The sequence below is a fragment of the Sciurus carolinensis genome, chromosome 10 (genome assembly GCF_902686445.1).
Source record: "Sciurus carolinensis chromosome 10, mSciCar1.2, whole genome shotgun sequence".
Taxonomy (NCBI): domain Eukaryota; kingdom Metazoa; phylum Chordata; class Mammalia; order Rodentia; family Sciuridae; genus Sciurus; species Sciurus carolinensis.
The window spans coordinates 124,823,117-124,845,393 of NC_062222.1; the positions used below are offsets into that span (position 1 = coordinate 124,823,117).

Here is a 22,277-nt window from a genome sequence, read left to right on the forward strand (position 1 = left end):
CTAGTATTTTGTATTGTAATTCAGAGCAGAGGTGAAAATACAGGGACACTGAAACACTTTTAAATGCACAACAAAACTGACAGTTTGAGAAAATAGTAAAGGTCTCAAGAGTTGCTTAATCATTATTGTTTCAAAGCGATAAGAAACTGGTTATGAATAACCTCAGGTTATGATATATGTCTCTCCCAAAACTACATAAAATGTTAAGAGCTGATAAGTGAGTTTCCAATTAAAGAAAAAACAGGGTCATACATTATTCTGTCTTCCATGAATATGCTATGGAGAGTCTATACTTTCTTGGATCTTTTTTTTATTTTATTTTTTTTTGCGGTACTGGGGATCGAACTCAGGGCCTTGTGCTTGCGAGGCAAGCACTCTGCCAGCTGAGCTACCTCCTCAGCCCCTTTCTTGGATCTTATAGAATGTGTTTCAGTATTTATTTAGTCTGTCAGTGAATATTTATTGAGTACCTACTACATATTAGATAGTAACAGAGTGCCATGAGAAAAACTCAGGACTCACATTTATTCATCCCATATTTATTAACAAACCTTTTTGTCTCAGGTTGCCCAAACTTATCAAGTGATTGTCAACAACTCACCAAATGGAACTTTGCCTAAATATGTTCAGAGGTCAGGTGGGACTAGAACTCCTATCCCTTCTGTGTCATTGCTGTTTTGAAACTCATATTAAGTGACAGATGAGAAAGTAGTTTGAAAAGCCAAATTTATTTTTGCAAAGTTCTATTGTTGCTGTTGTATAACTTTAAATAATCAAAAAACACTTGATTCTGTGGTCAAACTCATTAAGGAAGCTAAGAAAGTCCATATAATACAGAGATTGGGTGAAAGGCAAGGAAAAAAATCAGAAGAGTTTATTAATATGAAAAGCTGTCCCCAAACATCATTTACCATTTAATTATTTCTCTTGACCTTGTCTCATGGTGTTTAAGACCAGTGGTTCTCAAACTTTAATGCACATCAGAATGATAAACAGGGCACTTTAAATCTCAGAGCACCCCTGGGATTCTGATATTGTAGTTCTGGGGTGGGACCTGAGAATTTGCATTTCTAATAAGTTCCTGGTGATACTCATGCTGCTGGTCTGGAGAATACTTGAAGAAATTAAAGTAGCCCTGTTCCTTCTGAGTTTACAGACCAAATGGTCTGCAAAATGAATGAATGAAAAAATAATAAATAAACCTTCCCTGAGCATGTATGCATGCATACAGGTGTTTTTATGAGGTGATGCGAATTGAACCTGCCCCACATGGATCTCTTGCTCTTCACCTGCAAACCTGTTCGTCTTCAGGTCTCTCTCACCTCAGCTGACACATTATCAACCCAAGTGCTCAAGTCACAAACTTAGGAAATAATCTCAGCAAACACACCTAACCTGCTTATTTGCTTCTTCAGTGAATGTTTATTTGTTTAGTACATACTATTTATCTGGCACTTTCCTAGAACCTGGTGTATAGAACAATGACCAATAAAAAAAAAAAAAAACAACAACAACAACAAAAAAAAAACCCTGCTGCTAAATTCTGGTATGTGAAAAACAAAACAAAACTACAAATAAACATATAACTATAGAGTAGGTAGCATGTTCTGTCACCAAAATAGAAAGCATCCATAGTACCTGCACTGCCATCCACCCAATCTCCACCCTGGACCACCCATATGAACTCACAGTGAGTCCTCCAGTTCTGCTGTTTTCCCAATACAATCAATTATCCAACTAGTGTTTAGGTGAACTTTGACACATTTTTGAGATTATGACATTGTCCTACCTAAACATTCTCCATGGTTTTGCTCTGCAGTTAGTATTAAATGCAGACTCCTTCACTAACATGGTATACAAAACCTCTTCAAACTCTTTTCCTCATCTCTTTTCTATCCAGAAAGCTCCCATGACCTTTCAGCCTTTTGATGTTCTAAGTTTGTTCGAACTGTGGGAAACAGTGCCCTCTCCAGCTATCTGACTGTACTCAAATCCAGTCACCACCTGTCACCTCCGCAGAGTAGTTGTTTCTTTTCTTTTTCCGGGGTGGTGGTGGTGCTGGGGATTAAACCCAGGGCCTCCTGCTTGCTAGGCAAGTGCTCCACGACTGAACTATTTTCCCAGCTGGAGAAGTAGTCTCTGACCCTTCTTCTCTAGCACACTTCACTGTCACTTCTCCATATTTTATTACTCTTTTTATATCATTTATGGTCTTGGGCATTATCTAGCTAGCTGTGTGTTACTGTCACTACAATGGAAGCTGCACGAAGGCTGCGACTTACTCAGATATGCTCACTGCTTCATCTCCAATGCCTACAGAAGTGCCTAGCGTATTGTAGGAGTGAGCAAAGCACCATGATTGTCCCTTGTCTCTTCCACTCAGTTTGTCATATTAACAACAGTGACCACATCTACCTCATCTTCCATTCTGGTGCTTAACCCAGAGCTGTGCATGTGGCAGACTCTCGAGAGATGTCCATTGACCGAGTAAATACCCAAAGTGCACATTGAATGTGGGGAGCCTCGGCAGTAACATCCTGAAATAGATATAATTTATTTTATTTTGCAGGTAAAGACTCTAAGGGTCAAAAAATTTAAGGGACTTTCTAAAAGAGAGTCAAAGAACAAGAAAAAAAAAAAAAAAAAAAGGAAAAGAAAACAAAGGCTGATCATCCCAGAGGCTGAGGAGGGGAGATTTAAGATTAAATATCAGGTGAAGCAGATGTTGAGGAGGAGCTGAACACTGACAAATGGATTTGGCCTGAAGATGGATTTTGATGACTTTGAAGAGAGTAGTGTCAGGAGGAGGGGAGCTAAGGAGGAAAGCTGTAATGAGAAAATACAGAGGACAGGCATACGAGAGATTGTTTAGGAAAGCAGAAGCAGAACTCTTTCAAACTCAAATATTACAACTTGGAAATGGGGTGGATTTCAAACATATTTGAACAAAGGCGAGGTCAGAGCTGGTGGAGAGGGAGAGTCAAGGACCAAGGACAGGGCTTGCGCTGGGAGTGAGGGTGCACAGGCAGTGAGCAGGGATAGATCAGGACGGGGGCCTCCTCTCCCTCTGTGGCAGTGAAAAGATGGGCAGAGACACTTGCAAAGACACTGTCAGCAGACAGGGAGGGAGGAGAGCGCCTTCACCACTGACTTGGTCTCAGTCAATAAGATCTGAATGCAAAGTGGAGGATCAACTTCACCTGAAGTTAAAAAGGCCTGAAAATTTCAAGAAAAGATAATCAAGAATAGTGGTTCATTTGTTGATGAATCCAGGAAAGGGTGACCCATGACATCTGGTGAACATAAAATTCCAGGGACCATTTTAGAAATAGGGGCAATGGGATAATGAGTGAATAGGAGCTGATCATTGGGAGAGATAAGGCATGTGTTAAAGAAGAAAGTGTTTAGGAATTTTTTAAGAAAATCCCATTTACCATTTTCTAAATTTGTAACAGTAAACAACTGATCTCCCTCTTTTATCAGCTTTATTTCTTCTGTGAATGAGAATTACTGTCACAGTTGAAGGTTAAAAGAAGTAATGAGTTTTTAGCACTTAGCAAAGGAATTGGGTAATGGTAAAAGCTCAAAAAATAATAAGAAGAAAGTGTAAGGTGAGGTCCAAAGTAGGATTTTGTATTTTTAAAACTTAATACATTTTTACTTGTCAATTAAACAATAAATATTAAGAAGCAATGCATGTGAAGCACTTGAAGAAATTATCTTAAATACATAACTCTTCACACCAGTGAGATTATGGATATTTAGTTCTGGGGTAGGAACTGGAAATATGCATTTGTAACAACCAACACTGCAGAAGATGCTCTTTTAAAAGATTTATGAGTTACATTGAGAAGAGTCTTGAAGAATGGACCGTGACTGATGGAGTATATCGTATGGTTTCAGCATTAGTACAATAGCCACATATGACCTTTTAGAGCAAGATTCTCAATAATGGAAATACCTGGAAACTTTTTTTTTTTGTGTGTGTGTGTGTGTGTGTGTGATGGCTTAAATATGTGGTGTCCCTCAAAAGAGCTTATGTATGGACAATGCAGAAAAGTTCAGAGGTGAAATGATTAGAGGATGAGAGTTGTAACCCAATCAGTGGATTAATTCACTGATAAGGATTAACTGGCTGCTAACTGAAAGCAGGTAGGGTATGACTTGAAGAGATAGATCACTGGGAGCATGCATTTGGAGTTTATATTTTGCCTCTGCTGAGCAGAACTCTCTGCTTCCTAATACCATGCCCTGAGTTACTGTTCACCACCATGCCCTTCCATCATGATGTTCTTCCTTATGTTAGGCCTAGAGGTATGGAGTTGGCTATCTGTGGATCAAGACTGCTGAAACTGTGAGCCAAAATAATCTTTTTCCTCCTTCATGCTGTTCTTATCATACCTTTTTGTCACAGCAACAAAAAGCCTGATTAAAACAGTATGTATGCATACATACATTTCTGCATATACGTATGCACCTTCACACTGTTGTGTACCCACCACTTCCAAAACATTCCATCATCACAAAAGGAAAACCCATACTTAAGCAATTGCTCCCCATTTTCTTCCTTTACCATGCAACTGGCAACCATCAATCTATATTGTCTCCATGTATTTATATTCTGAATATTTCATATAAAGGGGAAATCAAATAATCTGTGACTTTGGCATTAGATTATTATCACTTAACATAATATTTTTGAGGTCTATCCATTTTGTAGCATTTTTATTACCTGGATTATCCCTTTCTATATTTGAACAATATTCCATCCTATGCATCTACCGCAATTTGTTATCTGTTCATTGGTGGATGGACATTTGGGCTCTTTCTACCACTTGATTATTGGCATCAGTGCTCCTATGAACATGCATTTGCAAAAATTCTTAAAGTTTCTCTATGCAGTTGCGATATTCTAATTAAATCCATCTGGATTGGACCCACTGATTTGAATGTAGAGCCAGAATGGAGAATATCTGTTTAAGGTGTTGAAGAAAAGATTTGAATTGTTATGTAATTTTAGTACACTTTTCCAGACAAATTCCTTTTCTGGACAGATGAAACATTTCTCTATAGGGATCTATGCACAAGCAGTATTCAGGAATGCAGGCTAGAAAGCTGGAGAAATAGCAATACTTCCAGAACAGGTCAGAGCTAACAACTGGAGTAAGTAAATTAGTTCTGTCCTGAATCAAATGTGGTCATTGCACATGAAGTCATAAATAACCTACTGAAATATATTCTACTTTTCTCTTCTCAGAAATTGCTTTCTAGCAATGCCTCCAGAGAGAGGTAGAGGGTAACTCATTTTATACTTGTCACTGAATAATGTTGCTGAATGAGCCAAAAATGAGCTTCAGAGACCCCTTACAGTGATCTGAGAAGGGGTGTTGAGATTTTTCAAGGCTGCATGTGAATAATGTCCAAGGTAAAAAGAAAAGAAATTGCTGTGGCAATTATTTTAATGAAAGGACCACTCAGTGTCAGGCCTATACATTATCCTACCTGTGAACCACTCATTGATGTCTCCGGAAGGTACAGATGTGTCTTTTGATGTGAGGCTTTGTACTTCTGTGAAAGCTCACTTCTGAGAAGTTCAAAGTACTTTTCATGGACTTTCTCAGAGTCCCTTTCAACCCCTTTGTGGGGTGTATGGCAAGTGTTATTCTCATCTCACAGATGATAGGAAAGTTGAAATGCAGAGAGGTTAAGTGTGTGCTCAACACTTATCTTTCACACTTTTAGGATGGGACCCAAGGTGCTTTGCTTCCCGAGAGTCCTCACAGTTGGCCTATTGCCTCCCTGCCCTTCAATCACAAGGTTATCATATAATAGTTACTAAAAATGGATATGCCATCTGTGGAAGATGGATATTTTCAATCTAGAACCGTCAACTGCCTGAACTGAGTTTTCTGTCAGGGTCACCATGGTATGATGTTTATTGATTTGCAACATGGGGAAAAGTTTCACATTCATTTTATTGTTGCTAGTATTTGTTGGCAGTCACAGAATTATGTTAGCATTGTCAATACTTCATCAGGTCTTCATAAGGTGTCATCCTTAGGTAGTAGTGCATGCAGAATGGTTCCCTTTTCAACCCTCTTTATTTCATTGTCACACAAAAGGGCATTCAAAAGCAACCCAGAGCACAAAGACTAATTAAAAGATAGTTGAAGTATAATTATTTTTGAGTACAAGTTGAATCATTTCACCCCTAGGCAAACTATTAGTAGTATCATTGATTGAACTCTAGTCATTAAACCATGTATTCTAGCATGCCAGTGTCAAGAAGGTCATTGTGTCTCAGTAATAGCCATCAGAATTGTTGTGTGTAATTTTTATTTATTTTATCCACTAAATCACGAAAGTAATATTTGCAAATAAAAATGTACAGAATAAAATTTAACTCATAGAAAGATTAAGATGAAAAGTAAAACCTTCTTCCTCTGTATAATTTCTCTAAAATTTTTATGGATTATATTATAAGGCATCATATTCTAACAATAAATGTTATATAGCTTTTAAAAATATATTTCATTTATGCTAATATTATATTTCATTTCTATTTGTGATATGGTATTCAACTGAATAACTGTATCATAATTCATCAAATCAAATCCTCTATTTGTGGACATTTTTAAAGTTTTGAGGTGCATGATGACTATACCTAACAGTATGGTTTGTTGCTGCATGTTCACACATGAACATAACATAATTTGGTCAGTGCCTCCCTTTCTCTTCCCCTCCTTGCCCCTCTGGTCTTCTGTCTTTACCTTACTGGTCTCTCTTCCATCAGACATTTAAGTTGAAGTTAGTTCTTCAAAAGTCAAAAAATAAGCTATAGTGAACATATCAAAATAGAGGATACATTTGTAGGTAAGGAATTTCTGGAATAAAGTATACTTGTATTTCATATATGTATACTTTTAAAATGTGTATATTCATAACAGATCATGGTGTATGGATATAATATGCACTTATGCATAGTACACATATTTCATATATTTTAACACATTCTGGAAATACATTGATGTTCTTTTTTTTCCTTAGGAGATTCGAAATACACACACTCACACATACACAGACTTTCATACCCCAGACTTAAGTACCTACTGCTATGTAGACTTCTAGGGAAGATGCCTATTGATGCTTTTGATATTTTTGAAACCTAAGAACAATTCTGAATCACACCTCAATTAAAATTTCTACCATTAGGATCACAAGTCAAGAACGTAAAGGTCTGTTTCTTATATATAATCCACGTGAAGATATAATTTTTAAAAGTCACAAAGAAAAGACCTATTTTTCTATAACTACCTCTGCTATTACAGTAGAGAAGTCAGTGTCATAACTTGCATGTACCTTCCGGAAGACCAGAGATGAAGTCAGCAATATGATAGGTTTCTGCTTCATGGGACTGGCATTTTTTAGTGACTGGCATTTATTGGAATGATTAAGTATGCACTAGAGCACAATATTCACTGCCATTTATACAGATGGAGGTCTCTAAGCTGAACACAAAAAGAAGTTCACTGTAAATACAGGGGGAAAGTTTCATACTGCATAGAACTGCCCAAGTCTGGGGAGTTTGGGGGAATATATATATATATATTTAGCAGTTCTGAAATTTCAGCAAGAGTGTAGTTGTGTGGATGCTTTTATGTCCACCTGTGGTCTTATAGAGAATTCTTCCTCGAAAAAAATGTAAGGAAGAAATAGCATGCTTCAGCCTTTCTGAATAGTTCACTGTTCTCTTTACACTTTTTGAAAATGTATTGCTCAGATAAGATCTTTTCTCAAAAGCCATAAGGGATATCAAGAAATCATCACTCTGAACCCTTTCTTATTAAAAAATACACAGAGAGAAGCTTGCCACCCAGACCAGCTCTTGGTTATTGGGAAGCTATTATGCTTGGACAGCATAATGAGGAAGCTAGCTTTGAGTTTTTTGAATATGGTAAGGGGAAAAAAATCTTTCATATAAAATATTGCACAATCCTTAGTGTAATCCATATTATTTATATATTCAGTTTTTCATTACCAAGACATAGTAACATTTTGCTACATTCTTTTAGAACTTGCTGATTTTAAGGATGATCAAATTTAAGTAAAAACATTTCTGAATATTCTAAATACATGCCTTGAAATAATATTACCATATTAATATAGTTAATTCAAAGAAAAACATAATATTTGGGAGGACATTGGGGCCAAGGAAAAAGTAACTGTCACCTGTGAAGAAAAGTCACCTTCTCTCATATTTCATTGTTAGAAGAACCCAAAACTGAAGTACACAAAGCAGGCTACTGCTGTTACCATGACTGAGGCTAAGGACAGCCACCATTAATCTCTAGAACTATGTTCAGGTTTAGGTCCTCTCAGCCCAGAAACAAGTACACATTCACGTACCACGACTCAGTAGCCAAGTTAACCTTGAACAAGTTACTTCATCCCTATATAGTTCAAATTCATCAACTGCAAAGTGTTTGCAATTATAGTATCTCAAAAATTTTTTAAAAACATGTAAAATTCTAGTGTTTCTTGGAGGGTTATTGGTTATATAAGTACTTGTCTAATACATGAGAAGCTCAATAAATTCTAAACTATCATTGCTATCCTTATTGATTGCATGTGTCTCTAATGTGATAGTGTTAGTTAGCACTCAGACAGTTGAACCCAAGTTCTATGCTGTGAAAATCCTCTATTAATAAGCACAGAATGAGCATAGGCATAAACCAAGGGAAGAAGTGACATTTATAGTTACCTATTCTGTGCTAAATACTTGACTTGAGACTTGATATACCTTACTTCCTTTAATGTTTTCACCAATTTGACAAGATTAAAGAAAGTAATATCTGAAATACTTAATACTTGCCAAAGGTCACAAAGTTAGTTTGGCTCCAGAGTTAGAAGGAAAGAACCTTTAGAATTGCATAAATAACCACCCACTGCCATCCCCAATACCACCCACTAATGCATAATGACAGGAAATGCTACTTTCACCTTCAATACCTCCATTTAAAATTGGTTGTTTTTTCTTTCAATTTTCTGTTATTCAAACCTACTTTTGATTGATGTATGTGTATGCATGTGTGTTATGTATGCACATATGTATGTGTATATTTGTGTATGTTTGTCATGAAGGGGGTATATCTAGTATGATAGTATAATTTGTTTATGAGGACAAAAACTTTTAGCTGTTTTCCTTCTGTTGATTTGACTTTATGTACAAGATATCAGAAAATCTAGCCATCTGTACCTTAGTTTTAAAATATGATTTTATTTTTCTTAACTGAAAAGAAAAATAATGTCTAGTACTTTGTTCAGTATTTTTAGAGAAAGTACATGATACTTATTACATTTTTCACTAGTGACCACTTGTGTTCACGTCATGGGAAGATACAAGAATTGGCTTTAAAATTAGTGTCTCTAAGCTTTCTATCATTCTCAACTACTTAATGGGTATATGAATTTGGAAGTACTTTAACCTCTTTGAGTCTTAGTTTTCCAGATGAACTTGAACTAAATTAGTATCTATATTATGTAATGATAAAGGAGAAAATATATTATGAGCCTTTTCACTGTGTTTGGTCAACTTTAATTCTGTCAAAATGGTACATGGCAGCAAGTACCCCACCTCTATATCTGGGCTCCATTAATACCTGTCCTAAGAGTAAATTAATCCCAGTAGGTGTGTTAGATATGCAGTCATTGCTATAAAAGAAAGGCTAAATCCACACATACCTATCACCATGCCATTTTCCTGGCTGAAGAAGTGTAGCATTTGGAAGTTGTCCAGTGCTCAGGGCCCTGGGAAGTCTAAGTCATCATCAGTGAATGACTGGACATTCACAGATCAGGAGATGACAGCCCTGTGCTCATATCCATGCAGAGCAGACTGGAGTTTGGCCTACCTTATAGATGGGGTATGTAGTCCCCTCACCACTCATAAGATTGCATGGCACTTAGGGCAGGATTTACTCCTTCATATAAGTGACAAGCCCCTGCAGTGTTTGTGCAACCTACCTTTTAACTCAGGTGTGTCATCTTTTTGTAAATGTCTCTTGGCCAAAACTTCCCTTCCCAGGCATATTGGGACTGATGATTGGAGAAAAATAATCAGAATTATCCTTCTATCTTTTAGCTCACATGGTTCTCTGATCTTCCATTCCTACATTGGAGCCCTTTATCACACCTACCTCCAGACAGAAGAGTTCAAATGAATAAAAATCACATGTCCTGAACATATAATCATAACATTTTGCTCAGTACCTAGTCCTAAAGTATTAGTCAGTAATTAACATGAAATAGCTAACTGAAGGGATAAATGTGACAGAATTTTCAGTAGTGTAGAAGTTGTGCCTGTTGTCAATTGACTTTGTAACCTTTAAGCAAGAGATGTACCTTTCTGGTTTGATTTTATATCATGTAAAAATGGAATTAGGTAACTTACAAATTTTCTTCTAACTCTAAAAGGTTTTGATCCATTGGAATAGCTACTCACACTCATTTTATTCTTATTTTAAGTCCAACTTTGCTGACTTGGAGGTAAGCTACTAAAATCTCTATAACCAGGATATTAGTACTATAATCCTTATCTCTTGAGATCTCTGTAAGAACTAATTAATAAATAATGTGCAGAAACTTAGATAAAAGACAAAAAAGGCAAATTACTTATTATATTTTCATAATTGCAGTTTAAATGGTAGTATTGAGGGTCTATGTTTCACTTATGAACAGAAATTTTATTATTAGAGCTTATTAAAAAATTAGATCCAATTTTACATTCCCTTTTCCCTCAAGAATTAATTTTCCTTTTTTCTTTTTCAACTTTCATCACAAATGCTTTCTACAGATCAGTGTCTCTGTGGCAGTGTGTCTATGGCCCTGCCTCTTTCTTTCATGAGAAGAAATGCATTACCATACATTTATCCCTTCTAGCATCTCAAAGGATGAGGCCATGCCTGGCAAGGTATAGGTGCATTGAGTGAAAGAATAAAAGTAAACATGGTAGAAATGGAAAAAAACTGAGGGCAACTTTGTGGCCTAAACCTATCACAATGTCTTTAATGAGTTTAGGCATCCTGTCTTCAAAGATTTTGTTTTAGCTCTTGTAAGTATTTTGCAGTAATGTTTCACATGACAGATGCTCTAAAACTGTACTCTAGTTAACAAATTGGCTAAGGCTTGTAAGAGTCTGGAGGGAGCTGAGGCTGAGGGTTTCTTCTCCTCTGAACTGAGTTGATTGAATCTGCCATTGAGGCTGCTAGGAGAATACATCCCTGATTGACAGACTGCTCCAGCAGTAGTGACCATGGCCCATCCACAGACTGGGAGAATCAGATCCTGGTCTGCCTCATGTGTGACACAGTTAGCTACGCTGTCCCACAGAGGTACAGCTCCAAAAGCTGGAATAAATTCTGCAGCTTTCTTTCTATGATCCTTACATCAAGTCATTAGGTTGCTAGCATACACAGGAAATTCCTTCTTCAATAAGCAAAAATAGGTTCATCAAAATCTCTAAAGAATATCCTTGTGTTTCTTTTGCTGCTTTTTATGTAATAATTTATAATATCAGTAGAAAAAATAAAGCTGTTTTCTGATGATACAACAGCTGCATGCTATCTTTGGATCACGAAGTGATACTGTGGACCTATTCACTATAATGTTTTTGTGATTAATGAGAAAGGTTTTGCATTAACTTTCCACTACTTTGCTCAACTCTTCCTGTGATCAGATCACATATTTTTAATACAGTTGTCGAGGTAAAAAGTGTAAGGCTATGACTCCAAAACAGATCTGTGATATGTAGTTCACCAGAAAATTATAACTTTATTTTTGTGCCCTAGGCACTTTATTTTTTTTTTAATTATTATTTTTTTTTATTTTTACAGACTTCGTTTTATTCATTGTACACAAATGGGGTACATATTTTCATTTCTGTGGTTGTGCACGATATAGTTTCATACCATTTGTGTAATCATACATGTACATAGGGTAGTAATGTCTGTCTCATTCCACCATTTTTCATACCCCCCTCCCTCTCATTTCCCAGAGAAGAATGGAGGAACTTTAGATTATGTAAATTATAACTTTTATTGCATTAATGTTGCTCATGCTGCCATGATCTGGCCCCTTTGACATAAGCTGGAGTTGATCTGGAAGGTATCACTTCATACAAATATTCTGACCCTAGAATAATCTGTGAATTTTTCTTTCTGTACCTGGAAGTCTTTGACATTTCTCTGTTTTGTTTCTTCTTTGCTTCTAAGTTAAATTTAATCACTGGTATTCATTTTGTATCACTGCATTACTTGTTTCTGTTGCAAGCAACACAAACCTGGTTGTTGTTTTAAATTATTCTTATTGTCTCCCAGTTTCCATGGGTAAGGAGTCTGGACAAACTTGGAGGTGTAACTTAGAGTGGTCCTGCTTTATGGTCTCCCAAGTAGCAATCAAGATGGCAATCCAGAGTGGGTTCTCATCTAAAGATTTGACTGGGGAAGGATCTGCTTCGCAGTTCCTGTGATTGTCTGCTGCATTCATTTCCTAGAGCTGTAGAATTCATACCAGTCTGTTTCCTCAAAGGAAGAATGAGAAAAAGAGATTCCAAGAACACATACACTGCTCTCTAATCACATATCCCTCCCACCTTTGCCCTATTTACTTGGTTAGACTCAAGTCACAGGTCTGCCCAAACACAGGGAGGAGACTATACAAAGACATGAAAATCAGCAGGTGAGGGACCTAGAGGACCACCCAGGGTCTATTTGTTACATGGTTTCCCTCAGTACTCTTACTCTTTGTATGGTTCCAGTTACTTCTCTTGAATTCCAAGTTCCAGGTCTGATATATTCTGCTTTTCCCTCATGATTCCCATTATTAGTTTGGCACATTATTACTCCTTCAAAAATTTATCACACATGACCAACAGGGATTTTTGCTTGCTTATTTACTCAACGAATGTTAATTAAATACCTACTGTACAACAGTTCTGCTAACAACATGAATTATGCAAAGATGAGGAAAACAATAAACCGATGAGAAATCAAGGCAAATAAAAAACATATGCACTGTTAATGAAGCTCACATTCGAATTTGGGATACCTATCTGTTTACCCAAAAATAAATAGAAAGAAATGAGCAAGCATAAATCTTCCAAGTGCTATAAGGATGTATAATGGAGGGATATTAAGCAATCAAGGCAGGCAGCAAAGGCCTGGGAGCGGAGCATACCCATAGAAACATCATCTACATTTCACTGTGTGGAGAAAAGCAAGGAAATGACATTTGTTTTCTTATTTTAACCTCACAGCAACCTAATAAGGCAGGCATTATTGGCCACATTTAACAAAAAAAGATAACTGAGCTAAAGAATGCTGTCTAGGTCAAACAGGATGTAGGTCATGAAGCTGAGCTATAAGATCACATCTTCTTGACACTAATGCCCATGCTCCAGAGCACTGCTCATTTAGGATAGAAAAGAAAATTTTCCTTTTTCTATCTATATTTATCCCAATTTGACCCTAGTCTTCATGTGATAGATTTGGGCCAATTATCAATCTATGTTGACTGTTGATTCAGTGACGTTCAATAATGGTTTCTTCTTAAAATAAATTTAAATTTTAAGAATACATAAACAATATTGAATTTGTCATTTTATTAGTAATGAGATGTAAGCTTTAATTATTGTTATTGAGAACTTAGCAACTTAAAGTATCAGACCTCAGAGATATGTCTCATTTAAATGTGTATTTTAATAAAGTATTTGTTATAAGAGTTGAAATATATTCTAATACTTACAACTAGCCTCAAACTTAAGTATTTCATGATGCATTAAGAGGAGTATTTTTAGAATCAGAATTCATCAACATTGCTGTAGAATTAGTATTCTACATCTCAACTTGATAGAGAATTCAACTGGAAAGACATTTTCCTCTCTGTGGGATTACCATGTTTATATTCAATATTATAAATAGAATAGATCCATAACTGATTGCAAATAACTTCTTTCAAAACTATTCCTTCCTTCCTGTGTAAACATAGTCTGTCATTGTGCTTTAGCATTGCAGCAAGTAAACATTTCTCTATCCAAAATGCAACAACAAAAATATTCAGATTATTGAACAATTTATAACAAAGTCATTTTATGGATGGATTTGGCCTTTCGCCATCCAAAGCTGGGTTTGGGTGGAAAAGCGGTATTAAGAAACATTGCTTCTTAGCCAGCATTTGTTAATCTTATACAATTAAGAAAAATGAGTGAAGGATGAAAATGAAGTTTTATTGAAATATCGAAATAAATGGGCCAATGCAAAGTCTTTTCCTCTGGAAAGCCATTTTAGCAAGTAGTTGCCTTACTAGCAATTCACCCACATTTGCTAGAACTTGCTAAAGCTCTTCCATATTTGAGTTCAGTGATCCTCTATGATGGCTACACAACATCTCTGTGGCCGGGCACATATGATTGTCTCCAAAATATTATCAGTGATTCTTTCTAACAAATTCTTTTTAACAAATAAGGCCTCTAGCATGCTATGAGCACTCTAATGAACAGAATTTTCATTCTGATTTTGAGTTTGTAATTATCAGTAGCACTGTCCTCAGACAATGAAAAAATGGAAACAGCTTTCTAAAAACAGTTACTAAAGGGTCAGAGCAAATGAGAGATTTGTTTTGCTTGTGCACTGTTTTCTGTACTGGGAAATATATTTAAGGCAACCGATAATTACTGGTGGAGTTCCTACTTCTGGAATTGTCCCAAGAGCTACTCTTGTTAGCAGGTTTAAACAACAGATCAGAATGGACAGAAGGTCTCTGTAAGGACTCACATTCTCCTCAGCTTCCCAGGTTCTGACCTTTCTGTGATGCACTGGGGACAGGCCCAGTTACAGGCTACATTCTTAGCAGACTGATTTGCTTCCTTTGTGTACAATGCCATTTGTTTAATAATCATGTTTAAAGATATTTTTACCCAAACAAATTTGTTTTAACATTTACATCTTAAAACAGTGAAAATAACCCTTTGATCTACATGTAAAACTCTTCTATAAAAGGTGCTGTAACAGTTGAAAGATACTCCTTTTAAATTGTCTTCATAATTTTAATTACTACCAAAAATTAATAAAAATCATTTATATCATAAAGACAGGCCTCTACTATGGAACAATTACATTTGTTCAGAGAATAAATATACCTGAGGGAAACATTAGTCATCAAAAGGATTACTTCAAGGAATATAACAACTTTATTAAGAGCAATGGCTCTGATGTGGATGATAATGATAATATGAAAAATAATAAAGAATATTGATCACTTATATGTGCTATATGTTCTGCTTTGTATTTTATATACATCAATACATTCAATCACCAAAGCAACTTGTTGGGCTGTTACTATTGTATTTGTCTGTATTCCCCAGAGAAACAGAACAAATTGGATATATGTGTATATATATGTGTAGAGAGAGATAGAGGTTAATTATGAGGAATTGGCCATTCCCTCAGGAAGTGAGCTTTTATTCATTCCCTCTTGCCTTTGAGTTCCCACTTGCTCCTGTTTCAACTGTCTCTGTTCTGCAAACCCATCTGCCATCATCTTCCATGCTAAGGTCATATGGAAGCGAGGGAAACTTCCTTAATGAGTTGTCCCTCAACTGGGGTTTCTTCAGACTAATATACAGGATTTGAAGCTAGGGACTGAGAATCAGTACCAACAGATTAAGGGGGCTTAATGCCATTTGGAAAATGCTGTTTATGGAGAAATTTATTGGAAATAGTAACTAGTTAATGGAGACTGGTTATGAAAAACTAACATTTGCTACATGAATACTGTTGTTTGCTGCAGCTGGCCTGGATGTGGAAAGGAATGCAGGAAATCTTGGTTCTATAGGTAGCTACTTTTGAAGTTTGAGGACTTGATAAAAATCAGGAATTAAATTAGGTTGTCCATACTTTAAGGAACTTTGAAGACCTATGAAGACCAAAATCCCATTATTATACTATTGCCTGTTTTATTGTCTTCCTAGCAACTGTATCTGAACTGATTCATTTAAATATTTGTTCATTATCTCTCTCCTTTGATAGAAGATAAGCTATATCCAGTCAGCACCAACTCTAATTTGTTCCTTTCTGTATACAACACCTACCATAGCTGGTTGCTGTGGCCTCAGACAAAATTTGTAATATAAAATAATGAAGAGACTATTATTTTTCTCTGACTCTTTGAATGTCTACATTTTAAGCTATGTAATGTTTTTGCTGATTCATTAATTTGTGATATTGCCTAGGCTATTTTCTCTGCATATGTTCATCTGCATGCTCTTATGATATGTTCTTAAAGGACAAAGAGACATGTTTTAGAGAAAATTTTGCACCTACGAATTGTATGTTTTATAAGCAAACACAAGTGACCATTTTTCAAACATTGTTTACTAACTGGAGGCTAATTAAAATTGTGTCAGTTTTACTTTTTGCACCAGATAAACCTTGATGAATATGATATTTTCAGAAAAGTTTAGCTGACACTTCATCTTGAATTACTCAAAATCAGCATAAACCCCATGTCTATCTCAAGTCTGGTTAATTTAAGAATTAAAAAAAAAAATTGGAGGGAAAAAGACTCAAATGGTTAAAGCTCAAATGTTACATTTCCATTTTGATTGAGCTGAATGGTTGGAATATATTTTAATGGAAAAATAAATTTACATTGGGAAATCTAATGTGGTTATATCAATAAGAAATACTATGTACATCCCACCTGCCCAGTCCTTCCTTAATGGAATGCATCTTTCCAAAGGCTTAATATGATATTCACATTGCCATCTGTGTAATTTATACATGCCAAGCCTGGACAGTTTCTTAGAAAATCCTAAATTAATGGAAAGGATAGGAAGCAGAGAGAAAATGTATAATTGAGAACATTAAAACATGATTGAAAAACTATTTTCATTATACATGACTTTAGAGCTTATCTACATTGAACCTGTCTTAGTCTATTTTCTGTTGCTGCAACTAAATATCACAGGATGGTAATTTACAAAGAATAGGCATTTATTTGGCTTACAGTTTAGAGTCCGGGAAATCCAATATCATGGTGGGGCTATGTACTCAGCTTCTGGTGAGTAACTTCTTCCTGCATCATAAAATGGCAGAGAACATCACATGGTGAGACAGGCGAAAGTATCTAGAGAGCTGCTTTTATAACAGAGCCACTCTTGCAATGCATTTAATACATTCACGAAGGCAGAGCTCCCATGACCCGTTATCTCCTAGAGATCATATCTCCAAATACCATTAACATATGACTTTCAGGAATATGTTTCCAACACTTGAATTCTAATGGATAAACTTTCAAATTATAGCAGACCTCAATGTCTTTCCAACTGAAATGTTTAATATTCTCCTTTCCCTAAATCTCCAGTGATATCAAGACTTCTCCACCAATACCTCCATGTAGGGGCCATTTCTCCTCTCTGATCTCTGAGAACACTGACTGTTCATCTCATGTAGCATTTTTTAACCTGTTGATCTGATGTTTTACCACATATTAACTAAGAAACTGCTATTTGCTGGTCATTGTGATGTTGTTAAACCAAGGAAATCCCCATTTCATCGGACTTGCCTTCTAGTAGGGCAGTCACTAACAGAATAAGTGAACAGATCCATGATATGCCATTGTAAAGAGGGAGGAATCAGAGTAAAGGAGCAGAGAGTGATGAGATCAGGTATAATTCAGGCTTGTCAGAATGACATCTCTCAGGACATTTTATCAAAGACCTGAACTCAAAGAAGAAGCAAGCCATGGATATCTGAGGAAAATAATGCAGAGAGAAGGGCCCTAAAACAGAAGTATGCACCATATATTTGAGGAAAGATCAGAAGCGTGATATAACTAGAGCAAGATGTATAAGAATCTAGAGGAAATGAAGCAGAGAAGAGAGAGGGGCAGGAGGCAGCCTTCAAACATCCATTAGTCTATGTACCTTATCCTGAGATAGATGTGTCAGAGCAATCAGAGGTCCATGAACCTAGATGTAAAGAACATTCCATCTTGCTTTCATCAACACTGCCAAACATATAGCATTTTGACTAATTGTGAATATAGCAATAGTCCACAGTATTAGCAGGATAATTTGTGATTTTACAACTAATAAACTATAAATATTTTCATACCACAATGTCATTATGCATATCTCACAATATCCTGTATGTTTTCCACTACTTCAAAATTATAGTAGTTATTGCATCTGTTGCTTATAACAGGTGCACACTGTGTGGCACATGGTAAACAGCATGCACTAGGTATGAGTTTTGTGAAACTTGTTCATGTGTGTGTGAGAGTGAGTGGGTGGTTTTGGGTCATGATATAAGACCTTCTTCTTACTATGAACCATAATTTTTAAAACAATTGAAGGGCAATAGAGTAAGGTGAAAGCATTTTGAAGAGAGAGAATTTATGAATCTCTGTAAGTGATGTTGTATTCTCCCGAACCTAGAAACTGCCTCGTAGATGTTTCCTGATGAACATCCCTGAGAAGAAATGTGTTCTTGAACCTTCTTCTTTTTGGAATTTTAAATCTCTTTCGCATACATATACATATGTATATATGTATAAATATACATATAGTGTGTGTGTGTGTGTGAGTGTATATGTGTGTGTGGATGTGTGTATGCTAAGGATAGAACCCAGGGCTTCACACACACTAGTCTAGCACTCCTACTACTCAGCTACATCCCTACCCTCTACCATTTTTGACAGTGAGCCAATAAACATACTTAGGAGTCTCCCTCAAACCATGCCCTCTCTACCTGAAGCCTTATATTCTTATATTCTTGCTTGTCTTATATTTACGCTAAAATACTATGACTGTATCCACTGAACAGTCAGAAATATTTACTAGGCCCCATCTGAGCCCATGTCCTGTCAGTTGGGCCTTGTTCTCCTAGGAAATACAGTCCCAGCAGTCACTATGCTGTGACTTCAATTTCCTCCACTTTACTGAAAAAGTTGCTTCTCATGTAACCATGGACTTCCTAAGTCCCAAACTCCAGAGACCCTTTTCAGTACTTATCTTTCTTGACCCTTGCCTACTTCTCTGTTTTTCATTTCCATGTTGGTTCAGCTTACACCTTACTATCAGCATTATCAAATATTGTAGTTACCTAATTTCCCGTTTGCTTTTTCTGTTTCACTGCCCACATTTCCCCCTCCCTGGAATGCTTTTGTCTCTGGTCTTCTCTTAGCACATTTGTAACCATCCATCAAATCCCAGGTCAAGGGTGCCTCCTCAGTGACATCTCCCTTCCCTCCTTGCCCTTTACAATCAGTTCTTTATTCTTCTAGAGCAGATTACTTCATTCCTTCTGCTCTTCCTGTCTCAGACCTTGTGTATTATACACACAGCTGTCTTGTTGCATGTTGATCGACTACTTTCTTATCTATCATCTGATGACCTGGGAATAACTCAACATGATGTTTTGAATTAATATGTGAATGAATGAATGAATGAATGACAAGGAAAAAAAAGTTCTTCTACAATTCCATAAACCATTAATTAAACCCCAGATCCATGGAAGTGCCCAACGCAAAGTAGATTCTAATAACTTGTTGGATAAGTTATATTTAGTTTATAATAGATGGACAAAAAACTCTTGAATGGTATATAAAAATAATTCTTCAATTTGGCATATTTTGCTGATGTTAGACACAGTTTCAATAAGCAATTATTATAATAATAATTCTTATCCAATTCCTTCTATTAAATTCTTTTATCTACATAGTCACTCATGACAGCAATTGATAAAGAGCTATTTTGCAAGTATATTAACATGTTTATATTCTCATTTAAACGTTTGTCTTTTTTAATTAAATAAATTGATTACATAGTTATTCTATATGTATAGCACCATCTTTAGAGTAGCATTGATACTTTATTGAAACTGAATCCTTTGGTAGGGAATTTGTAGCTGTGCTTACCCAAGAAAGAACTAAAACAATATTTCCAACAGATGACAAGGTCTGAACAAAGTGGCAGTCATTCTCCCCAGCAATTTGTCAGCCGTGACGAACCAAGGCCCTCTGTCAAATACAAGCAATGGGGCAAAGAACAGGTGATTGCACCCCTCAGAGGGGAATGCTGTTAACCTACTCATGTTCCTTATGTGTGCCCTTCTCGCTAGGCCAGCTTCTTTTTTTCCTATGATTGAGTGCATGTGCTTATCCATTTCTTGATGTTGACCAAAAATTGGGAAAGTCAGGCATTTGTGCAACAAGGTCTGAACAATAGTGATAAATAGTCTTGGATTTCCACAAATTATGATGTTATTACAGCTTCAAGTGCCACTCACCTTCTTCCCTGCCTCCCGACACATGGCTTCCACGTTTGTCAAAGGAAGTGGTTGCTGAAGTACTAGTCTCAAGAAAGGACAGCCATGTGCCTGCAAATGCACATGGTGAGCCCACTGAGCAGAGCTCCATGGCCTCCCGTCACTGCCAGAAAGAGGAGAAATAACAAACTCTTTTTCACCAAAAAGCAACCAAATATTGAGTCAGAGTCCTTCCAAATATTACAACATTAGAACTTTCATCTTTATCCAAAATGTTCATTCCTAAAATATTTCATATTCACAGGACTTGGCTATTTTGCTTCTACAAGTACTTTTTTCCAGTTAATTAAGCATTATGCTTTAAGAAATGGCACCTTGGGTAAAATTTAATAAATATATACTGAATCTGGAACTACTTTATATAAAGAAGATACATTGATTCAAAGAATTTAGTAGTTTAGCACTTGTAAAACTACCATGAAACTCAAGTCTATTTAAACTTAAATGAGGTTCATTTACCTAATTTTAATGTACCAAGTAAACAAGGAGAAATTCATAGTCCTGTAAGAGAATACTGTCATATCTCCAATTTGTGAAATTCAGCAGAGCACCCTGTGGAAATTAAGCCTTCCAGGAACATGAGGCAGGGGGCTTTTCTAAGATGATTAGCCAAATTAAGAAGAGAGTGTACATACCTGATCTACGTAAAGTGCTATATTTGTTTCCTAGTTTTCTGCAACAGATTAGTACAGACTGTGTGGTCAAAGACTATAGAAATTTATTCTGTCCCATTCTGGAAGCTATGAGCTTTAACCTGATGTGTCAGCTGGGACTGTTGCTCTGTGAAGGCTGCAGGAAAGAACTCTTCCCTTGCTGCCCAGCTTCTGGAGTTTGCTAGCAATCCTTGACATTTCTTGGCTTGTAACTTGATGACTCCAGTCTCTGCCTCCATCTTCACATGGCTCCATTCCTTCTGTTTGCCTTCAAATCTTCCTCTTTTATAAGGACACCTGTCATTGGATTTGGGACCTATCCTAATTTAGCATGAGTTCATCTTAACTCTTTCATTTGAAAAGACTATATTTCCAAATAAGATCACATTCCGAGGTTTTCAGTAGCTCTATATTTTGGGGGGAAACTACTCAACCCAGTGGAGTTGCTATACTGCTCTATTTTGATCAATACTTGCTTTGATGGTGACTCAAAACCACATGTGACAAGTAGACTACAAATAACTGTGTGTTTGTATGATGAACACCCAGAGGACACCACATTTAGACTCTCTGAACTGTGCCAGAGAGTAGAATCAAGTGGGAGAAGCAGGTGTAAAGTACCAATAAGTCACTCTGGCCACTTGAATATTAACATTCTGTGTCATTCTCCATTTACGTTTTTTAATATCATGGGTTTCTGTGTTCGATTATTAAACTATTTCATTTATTTGTAAGAAGGATTACCTCTTCACCCAGGCTAAATTTTTTGTCTTTCTTTCCTGAGTAGCCACCCCTGCTCTAGGACTTTACCTCCTGCCCCTCCCCTGCAGATGTTTCCTGTTGTGGAGTCTTTGTCCAAGCTGCCCCCTCTGCCTGGGCTCTTCCCACTGGCCCTTTCTTCTGGACTTGCTTATCTTTTTATTTTTACCTCATTGACACCTCCTAAAGAAGGACTCCCAGAGCACAGTGCTCACCTTTGTTCTGGGCTGTGTGTCCTTTCTACATCTCTGAATTACTCGGTGGAGACACTTTTAGCATTCTGCAAACAGTGTGGTAATCGCCTTTGTATTTATCTGTTTTGTTTATTAGGTAATGAGTTCTTGTAAGTCTGGGAAGGTATAGACAGCACAAAATAAGCCTAGAAAACTCTGCAGGCAAAATAATGAGTCAACAACTGAGTGAGAGTCAAAGCAAGACACAGTGCTGGACATTAAGTAGATAGTGAAGCATTGATTTTGAC

The 22,277-nt window shown here is 36.5% G+C and overlaps 1 protein-coding gene across 4 annotated transcripts in view; it reads left to right on the forward strand.

The window, feature by feature from the left end:
- Positions 1–22,277, forward strand: part of Kcnip4 (potassium voltage-gated channel interacting protein 4) — a 1,093,862-nt gene that overhangs the window by 624,883 nt on the left and 446,702 nt on the right. The window lies entirely within an intron of this gene.